General features: G+C 38.5%; 1 long non-coding RNA gene across 1 annotated transcript in view; it reads left to right on the top strand.

Moving 5' to 3' along the window:
- Positions 1–291: 291 nt before the first annotated feature.
- The window catches only part of LOC144004171 (uncharacterized), a 50244-nt gene continuing 40187 nt past the window's right edge, over positions 292–10348 (top strand). The window contains exons 1-2 of the long non-coding RNA XR_013279220.1: positions 292–767; positions 9827–9914. This is a non-coding gene — a long non-coding RNA (uncharacterized LOC144004171). The remainder of the gene's footprint in view (positions 768–9826; positions 9915–10348) is intronic.

Raw genomic sequence — 10348 nt, 5'->3', positions numbered from 1 at the left:
ACGAATTGAGTGTACAATCTTGTTGGTAACAGATTATCTTTGGTCACGCACTAGACGCTATGGCGTATTGCACATGCGCAGTTCTTCTTATATATTACCGAGTGTTCGGTAAAAGCTATCGTCCAGCACACAGTTGTCCCACGAGGTTTTATTCGTTCGATTAAAGAACACCACATTCACTACTTTTCAGAGTGCATTGTGGGTAATTTTGAGTGCCCTATACATTTTCGGTCCCTGTCCTTTCCTGGTGGTGGGCTGGCTGGAGAGAGGGCAGGCGAGGGTGCAGGTGGCGGGCTGTTCAGGTGGACTTCCCTGACCAATCGCGTCGCAGCAATCAAGGAGGCTGAATGGGCAACACCTGCTTCCAATTTCACTTAACCAAACACGAACGCATATAATACACACACGGAAAAGAGGAAAAACAATACTGCAGCACAGATACAAAACAATAAATGACCTACAGGGCACAACATCTATCTCTCACTAAACCCGCGACCTCTGCCAACAAGTCGACTTTAGTATTCGGTGTTTCACTAACATTGCATCGTTGCCCTTGTTCTAGAGTCCCGCTGTTATGAACTTTTTATACTATATTGCCGAAACTAGCTAGGCTAACTGCTATTACAGCACAGACGTGTGAAGAATGTCGCCTCGTTGGCAGGATATTTCACAGGAAAACAGAAGTTTATGTCACAGTGATTGCTATCTCTGTTGAATACAAAATGGATGGACACACACTCAATGCAACGCCTACAATGAGCATACTGGTGAGTTGTATTTTTAACTTATTTACTCGCAACCATTTTCACAGAAGCAATCCCCTTCACTCCCGGATGTTAATCCTGGGTTGGATTTTGACTTATTTTGCAGGGCCCACAGAATATTGTATTATATGGGGTATATGCCACGGAAGAGGCGGGGCGTGATTTTGCACATCAGTTTGGTTCCGGTCCGTGTTGCGAATGCGCAACCTAGGGGCACAAAGTAGGAAGCACAAGTATTTTGAAGCAGCCCACACGTCGCAAAACGAACCGGAACCAAACTGATGTGCAAAAACAGTCACGCCTCTTTGTAGCATACAGTGTTCCCTCGTTTTCCGCTGGGGTTAGGTTCCAAAAAATACCCGCAATAAATGAAATCCGCAAAGTAGTTAGCTTTATGTTTTACAACTCTTATAAATGTTTTAAGGCTCTAAAATCCCCGACCGCACAATTTATACACTTTTCTCATTGAGGCATTTACATGTTCTCACATTTCTCTCTTGTTCAAACATTGACAATGTTCAAACCTTCATAAATTTTATAAAATGGGTATATTACTGTAAAAAAATATGCAAAATTGCACTTAAAAAAATCCGCGATACAGCGAGACTGCGAAAAGTGAACCGCGTTATAGCGAGGGAAGACTGTATATGGCTATAAAAACATGGAACCTACCAAAAGAAAGATTAGTCTCTTCTTTCATCAGGAAAAAAGTATATTTCTATCAGTTTCCATTTTTCAGCAATTAGCATTAGCATTACAATATATCTAAGTTTCATCATTATTTACAAATCTATTGGTTAATCTCCTTTGCTCTGCTGCCACCTGCTGGCCGTTTGTGTAATAACCATTTTTTTTTTTCTAACGTTCTTTGCAGTTGAGAGGCTGCATCAAAGCCTTCTGGATACTATAGCTTAAAAAATGTATAAATACGTCTTTGGAACACTTTAAACATTTAAAATAGAATGTATTTATACGTTTTTGGGAGCAAATGAGTTTTTAATCATTTGTTTTCCTATGCCGAAATGTCTTATGTGAAACCAGGGAATGGGGCGAAACAGATTGGGGACAGCTGTACTATGCCGAAAAAAAAAATGGCATCATTAGATGTGAATTTCATCACATTATAGTGGACCGCTTATGTTTATATTTAACATTTATTTGTCCAGGTAAGACAATCAAAACAGATTATCATTTGAAAAGATACAAGCAAAAATAGTGCTGACTTTAAGAAGGAAGAGTTTTATGAAACGGCTGGAATGAGTGTGGGTGGTGGTATGTATAGTGAGCAGAGATGCACGATAGGGTGCTTTACCTTTTAGAATAGTAAAATAGTTCAATCAGTGCAAATATCACCATTATTTTGTGTGGTGAAAGGGAATTTTTTTTTTTTTTTTTAAATCAAGAAACTGATCATTGTCGTGCGCTTCTTGGCATCCAAAATGTTGAATTGATTGCCATTTAAGTCACCTCCTTTTAAGGAAGATGCAGAAGTGTTTTTGCAACTTGATGATCATTAATTATGCATCTCATCCCAATCAGTTTAATTCTTTAATTACTGCCATCAAATGGAGTTGGCTCTCCAAAAGTGTTTCATCAAAGCTCTTTTATAAAGTGTTTGATTTGGTTTGGAAGGGCGACCAATTATCTTTGCATTGGCAGCGCAATTTGGCAGCGCCTCCCATTTAGCGGATGAACCCCCCACACCGCCAACACGCATCCACGCCGTGTCCCCGTCCTCTCACTCTCATAAATGAAGAGAGACAGCCTCATTCGGCGACCAGCACGGCAAAGCAATTAAAAGGGAATTAAGGGTGCACGGGGAGAAATTGGATATGATACCCAAAGCCTATTTTAAATGTCAACGTTATTACAGTGTTGTTGTTTGCCATCCCTTTGGCCGCCTCGCCCCTTTTTGCCAGGAGTGACAAGCCATAGTGCGCTGCGCTTTTAATGAAGCTGTCTCACCATCCTTGGGGTGATCTTTTTGGGGGTTGCGCCATGTCCCGCCTCTCATGAGCATGAGAAGACGCCTTGCTCTTGGTGACATGCAAATGTTGGCTGTTGACGCCCTTACCCTAATGACATCATGGGAAATGGCTGTTGTGCTTATACAGTCATCACTTTTCAGAAGCTCGTTACTCACGACAGGCGAGCGGTGGCACGAGCTAATGGGCATCTTGATTGCACCGGTGTCGTACAAACGCGGCGGAACGTCCACTGTGATGCTCCACGTCGGTGCAGTCAAGAGAAAGTGGTTGCACTCGGGGATCGGATGAGCTTTGTAATGAGAGCTGTGGATTTCCCATGATGCACTTCCATCCATCTTTCTCCACAATATTAATTTTGTTTATGTTTTACTAATTTGTGTGTCCCTTCTGGATTAGGGGCCCGGGCCTCCATTTATCTTTATAAATTATAACTGCTGTTTATTACTACGAGACCGTTGCGCGAATATTTTTCCCAGCTCTCTGATTGAAGCAGAATGCCGCCTCATTGTTGAACAGTACTACCTCGACATACTTTTTGCTAGAGTTGTTATATTCCCTACATGTCTTGTAGACAGACAGACAGATAACAATAATGACAGGTGTATATTCTTTACCATCTGTGTAAAATGAAGAACATTATTGCAGTTACTGAGACTTCATTTAAAATTTTCTTAGCATTTAGGTCATTGTATGTGTCTTGAGAAGGATTACTAATATTTTGGGGTCAAATTTGACTGTTAAAAAAATTTGAAGAGGGAAAAATAAATGTCAGTTTATTAAAATTAATAGTAATTAATTGCATGACTTTATTAGTTAACTCATGATTATTCGCAAATTTTATATCTGTTCTAAATGTGCAATAATTTTTTTTTTCCCCAAATGATCATACTCCTGTTTACATAAAAGTGGGGGCAAAAAGTTAAACTAATAAAAAAATATGGCTACATCATTGATACAATGTTTTCACAAGATTTTGTTAAAAGTTTAGAAACGCTGTAAAAAAAACCTGATTTATTTATTTTTCTGCTACTAGATGGCATAATTGCATTTGTAAGATGTTGGTGACAGCTCAGTGCATTTTTCTTTTCATATAAATTCATATTTAACATGACATAACTTGTGAAATTCTGCACATTTTTAAAATGGTAAAATGCAACTTGACGGTCAAGTTGTATTTAAATTTAGGGTGATGTCTTGAGCCCATATTTATGTGGCCGCTGTGTTGCAACTTGAATTCCCCTAATACAGGCTTTCGAATATTTAGTAAAATTAGTGGAGTTAAAAGGAACTTTAAATTAACACACTGATTTTAGCACCCCTAAAATAAACATACAAAAAAATTTAGCTATAGAAGTTTAACTCATTCACTGCCAGCCATTTTAGAACATTTAAAAATTTTCAATACCCACGCGATATTACGATCAATAATTATATATAAGCTGAATCTACCAAATGACAGAATAGACTCCCTACTTTTTGCCTTGTCCCGTTCTTTTATAAATGACAGTAGAAAAATGTAGATTTGCCAAAATACAGCCATTTCTCCCATAGACTCTGAAACTGTTTTTATTTCGTATAAAATGGGGCAATGATGTCATCTATCGGTGGTTGGGCATCAGTGAAATTGTTTCCAAGTTTGACATTTACAGTGGAGCATAATCAGTCTCCCCCATTATCCCCGGTCTAAAAAATACAATTGTCAAGTATACGGTACTTGTCAAAGGCAGTGAATGAGTTTTTTTTTTTTTTTTTTTTTCTTCAAAAAAGGAAAACATTTTTAAACACCTTGCTGTTTTTGCTACTTTCCTGTGTCATTTCTATCTCCATTATGACAAACATTCAAAACTACCACAAGAACTATTGACTCATTTTTAAATACTTGATATTCCACATTTTTCAGTGTTACCCAAAATACTGAAAATCAACCCTTTAAGCATCATAACATTAGTGCCATGGACTCCTATTACGTGGCTGGCAAGATGCACTTAGGAAGCTTTTCAACACTATTTTTACATGTGCTCCAATACAGCAGTGTCTGGATCTGCTCAAAATGTATTTGGAAAGATTGCTACTGTCTGTCATCGTGTGAATTTTTTACAGCTGATCTGGGATAACTAGCCTTGTAAATATCCAGTTTTATCCCATGCACTTTTACTTTGCCAAGGATTTGGGTAGCTTTGATTTCAATGGATTGCAAGTCCCCCCCGCACTGCACACAGGCTGGATTTAGATTTCTTTAAAAAAAATAAAAAAAAATAAAAAAAATCCTCAGAGGGGTTTTCCTGGCATCTCTTTATAGGCTGCGGACATATTCTCTGAGCTCAGCCACAGTCTGCTGCTGTTGGCCAGCGAGCAGCAGGCAGCTCCATTTGAAGTCCTTCAAGGCAACACGGCAGATGTGTTGCTTTTTTTTTTTTCTTCATCTTTTTTTTTTTTTTTTTTTTTAATTATTACAACTGAACACGCTTTATGTCCTCAAATTGTTCATTTACACAAGAGCTCAAGGAAGAACTGTGATTCCGTTATCATTTTCTGTTGTCAGGATCATTCCAACCTGTGTGTGTGTGTGTTGGGGAATACTTGTCCTTTGTTCTCAACACAATCTGCCTTGTGTGTCACACTTCATCCTGCCAGATAATGGAAGAAGGTGACGGCAACATTTGAAGTCGGGAGATGAAAGACATCATTTGGAAGAAGACACACACACGCACATGTGCGCACATAATGCGAAACTGGCAGTAAATACACAAATACAAAACAGAGATCAGATGGACTTCATGTTTGGACTGTTAATGATACCTTTATCCTTGAATATAAAGTATGTATTTATTGACCCAAATTCAGCCATATTGTTGGAAACGGAAGTCATTATAGCACATTTACAAAAAAAAAAAAAAAGGGCTGCTGACAGAATTTGACCCACTCCTGTATATTGTGTGTTGCGTATCCTAAAATGTGCATTCATTCAAATTTCAAGGGCAAATATTACTATAAAGTGCCTTTGGTGTCCTTATCAGAATCCATCAAGGAGTATGTGGTGAATAATGACTGGCTGGACATAAGCAATTTTTTTTTTCTCTAATTTTAGCATTTTTGGCTAATGATAACATGCTGAAAACACATCATGGAGTTTGTTACTTTTTTGAAGAAAAAGTGTCAGGTTGCTCAGGATGCATTTCTAACAACGTAACATCTATATAATACAATAAATATCAAGTTCAATAGAAAATCCTACATTTAATTGGGGAAAAAAAAAACTTTTTCAGACAAATTTTTTGGGGGAGCTTTTTTGCAGTATTTTTTTTCTGAATATTTGTTTTCTGTTTTACTGAATATTTGTTTTTTCACTCATAAAAAAATTTCAGAGAAAATGCGGGGGGGGGGGGGGGGGGGGATCATAAAAACAGAAAAAAATATTCAGAGAAACAGGGGAAAATATTTGGGGAAAACAGGGAAAAAAAAAAAAAGTTTTTACCAAAAAACAAAAAAAAATATTTCAAAAAACAGAGCACCAACTTCTGTTTTTCAGAGTATTTTTTGTTTTTTTTGTTTTTTTGTTTGTTTTTGTTTTAGACCTCTGAACTCCAAGTGACTTGTTTCAGACCACTGACCTGTGCATATGACTGGATAGCCGATAGCCCATACGCGCTAGTGCAAGCCGTTGAAGTCACAGGGCGGCCATCTTGTTACTCCCATCTCGCAAGCAGACTACAACTATACGGTCTACGTACAGATGAGACATATGCAGCTTGTAGGCAGTTAGTATAAGGCTGGAGGCAGGGTGGGTGATTTGTTCAGCTTTGTTTTATTTTTTTTGTTTAAAAAAAAATAAAAAATAGTGACCACCCTGGGGCCACAGCCCCCTGCCCCCGCCTCCGGCCTTATACTAACAGGAAAAAAAAAAAATAAATCAGAAAAACAGTAATAACAAAGCTCCCCTAAAAAATTTGTTGGAAAAAAATAGTTATTTTTTTCTATAAAAAGTGAATGCAATACACTTCTGTAAAGATCTGATTTTCTTTTCTTTCTTTTTCACTGAAATGGCTGTGGGGATGTCTCAAAGGCAACTTATGATATTGACTCATGGCATGTGAGCATTGCATTTCAAAAGGAGGGTAACATGTTGTTCTTTGAATAGATAGTCACACAATTATGATAATGTCAAGTGTTTAGCGCGATACGCTTAATTAATTCGGTCTGTTTGTATTTATGGCCTGATAAAGAAACGCTCAGGAAAAAAGAAAAACGCTGACCGTGCTATCTGGCAATTCCCTGCCCGCCTCTTCCTTTTGTTTCTTTATTCTCTTCGCCACACTGATGACTTTTTCCACCCAATTACGTTGGAACATAACCTGCCCGTTGCTGATGGAGTTCCTGTAATCTCTTCCCTGCTGCATCCCTCGCGTGAACCGAGGGTACACGCAACCCCGGCGTGCCTCGTCTCTGTGCCCTTGAGCGGTAATTGGTCCAATCCTTCCGCGATCTGACTGGAGGGCACCGGAATCCGCGGCGCCCCAATCAGCCGGCTGTCAGTCACTCCGCCAGCTAAACTAAAGCCGGGGATGGCTAACAGGCTGAGATTGGGATTTGGAGTTGGACAGACATAAATCTGAGAGACAAGTTTGTACTGGGCCAGGTAGTCGGGCTATTACTGGAGTGGATGACAGCCATGTTGTTGGTTTGGGGGGTGGGGAGCCCGGCATCCAATTCTGCCTGTCGTTTGGGCAATTTTCCTGCAAATATACATAAGTGACAACATCCCCAGCCTAAATGGATGTTTAGGCTCTGACCAATCCAAAGAAATAGGATTGAGATTGCTTATGTCACGTGTGTAGCTTTCTTGACAGATAATTCACTTAATCATACTTAAATATCATACTATAACTAGAGATGTTCGATACAACTTTCTTTTTTTTTTTCTCCCCAAGACTAATACCAGTATGAGAACTCAACTCTTGATAGGATACTATTATATTATAGTACTTTTAAGATACAAGGCATAATTGCCCCTCCAAACGACGATGGATAATTTTAAAGAAAAACCTATACATCCCAATTTTGCATTTTTCTGTGACGTTGCATGCAATTTTCTCTTCTAATTTGTAGTTCATGATCATAACATGGCCGCAAGAGGGTACCGATAGCAAGTACTGATGCTCTAAAATAAGACCAGGTAGTGGCCTGATAATGATTCCTAGTATCGTCACATGCCCGTCCCTTAACTATAGCAAAACTTTTTTTTTTTTTCATGCATTCAACAAATACTCATATTTAAAAAAAAATAATAATAAAAATGAACATTGAAACTACATGAAGTGTTAAAAAAAAATACGAGAGAAATCCACCCTAAAACCTAATTTAATTTGAAAAACAAAACAAACAAAACAAAACGCAAAACTATAAATCTGGTTGTAATCACATTTAACAGTTTTTATGTTCAGCATGTTTTGTTTTGTTTCCAAGTGTCAACACTTACACTATTGCTATGCAAATCCAATTTGAGTGCCCAAAAGTAGTGGAAAATGCTAATTATGTTTAATGGGGAAGAATAATTTCCCCATTAATATCTCCTCCAAGGTGAATTTCTTCGCCAGTTGGTTTGGGCATCTGGATAAAAAAAATAAAAAAGGTGTGGCTGTAGTAATTATTTTGTCCACTTTTTGGTGAATAATACATCATTTTAATGACCAGAATTTTTTCTTTTGTTGAAGGTGGTCATTTTTGAAGATGCATGATTCCGTTCTGAGCTGCAGTCAGTTTTGTTAGCCTACTTTGAGCCGTGAACAGTTTTAATATTGCACCAAGGGTATGCCGAACGTCCATCCCGGCTTGTAAAGGCACTGCTGGCCGTTCAAGGTTGCAAACGGACATGTTTCATAGCAAACTGCGGCATCCCCGTGCGCACATACTCGTACAACCCCTGGCATCCACGCTGCACAAATTCCTCTTTAATCGCTGCTCTCAATCTGCACCTGCAGGCCCACACGTGCCCACGCTGACCTTGCTGGCGGGGGCACGTACGCACACACTAGTGCGCGCGGTACTATCGATCGACAGTGAAAAAGTTCACTCGCGGTATCGTTAATCACGCCGGAAAAGCCGGTGCCTGACGATAATCCCTTCCAACGGTGATTAATTCGGCGAAATAATGATCTGTGCCGACACAATCATTCCCTTTCCTCCCGGAGACACATTTAAAAGGGGAGCAGTGGTATCTAAAGTAGATGAATGGCCTCCTGTGGTGGTAAATAATGGAGCTTTTAGCAGAGGAGAGATGTGACCTGTACTGGGCGGTCAATGTTAGCGGCTACATGCTAGTAGGGATGTAACAATAGCCAAACATCACGATACGATATCATGATATTGTGGGGAGGAGGTCACAATATTATAATAAAAAAAAAAAAAATGAGCTCATACAATCCCCCCCCACACACACACACACAAAATTGTGTTTTTGTACATTACAGCAATAAAAAAAATATGAATATAAATATTATATATATATTGAGGCACTAATACACATATTACAATAAAGTAATACATTTTTTATTAAAATTAATAATTAATTTAATTAAGAAATTAATACATACAATAAATTGCGTTCCTCCACATGTTGACTCTGTTCACAAGCATATTACGATTCCCTTCATCTGACCATTAGTGTGGATTTGAAACGTAGAAGGGCCAAAACATGCCTTGTGAAAATTAAACTGCGCTACAAAAACTCACCACCAGAGGGTGCTAGAACTGCACAAATGGAAATCAGCCTGTCTTTTTGAACAGATGGGCTGCTTTTAGTGTCGCGACATGACAATGATATATTGTGGCAATTTGAATATTGTGATATCCAGACATTGTCGTTATCGTTGCATCCCTACATGTTAATAGCAGCTACTACAACTCATAGAAATGTATAAATGTGTGCATGTTTGTGGTTATGTGGTAAATACTGTCAAATAACCAAAATAAGCATGTATATAAGTTTATTGGCATATGTCAATATTGTATTTTTCAGACAACGTTGTTTTCTCCTATCATCCTCTTCAACTAATGGACTTTTTCTGTGCTCTCCAGCGCCCCCTGATTCTACCCGGAGATTTTCAGTCAAAGCAGCCAGCTCAGTCACACTTTCTAAAACGACCAAAACAACAATGATTAAAAGGTAAGTTTAATTGTATAGCATCTATAAACGCGTGCATATTTGATATTACCGGTATTTCCTATTATTATTTCCAGTTGAATTGCCAGGGTTTTTAACCATCTACTCTTTATAGAGCTTACAAAAATACCTCTAAACTGCGATAGGTTTAAATGTATAAAGTCCATGATTGCAAATTAGCACTTAACAAAATGCATCATCGTTCACTTAAAGTCTGAGGCTAATGGGGATATGCTATTAGTTGCACTCAAAATTTGTGATGCTACTTCAAATCTGACTTGAGCACATCTGTATCAATTTAGCTTTTAGCCCATCATATGAATGCTGATATTTTAGTGAACATTTTTATATGATGATGGCCCCGGTGATGGGACTCGGCAGCTCACAGAAAGTCATTGGGTTTTAACGTCTTAAAACTGTGAATGTCAAACCCCATT

Source organism: Festucalex cinctus, chromosome 16 (assembly GCF_051991245.1).
Source record: "Festucalex cinctus isolate MCC-2025b chromosome 16, RoL_Fcin_1.0, whole genome shotgun sequence".
Taxonomy (NCBI): Eukaryota; Metazoa; Chordata; class Actinopteri; order Syngnathiformes; family Syngnathidae; genus Festucalex; species Festucalex cinctus.
The sequence above is the reverse complement of the archived record's forward strand: the minus strand, read 5'-3'. Positions and strand labels throughout refer to the sequence as shown.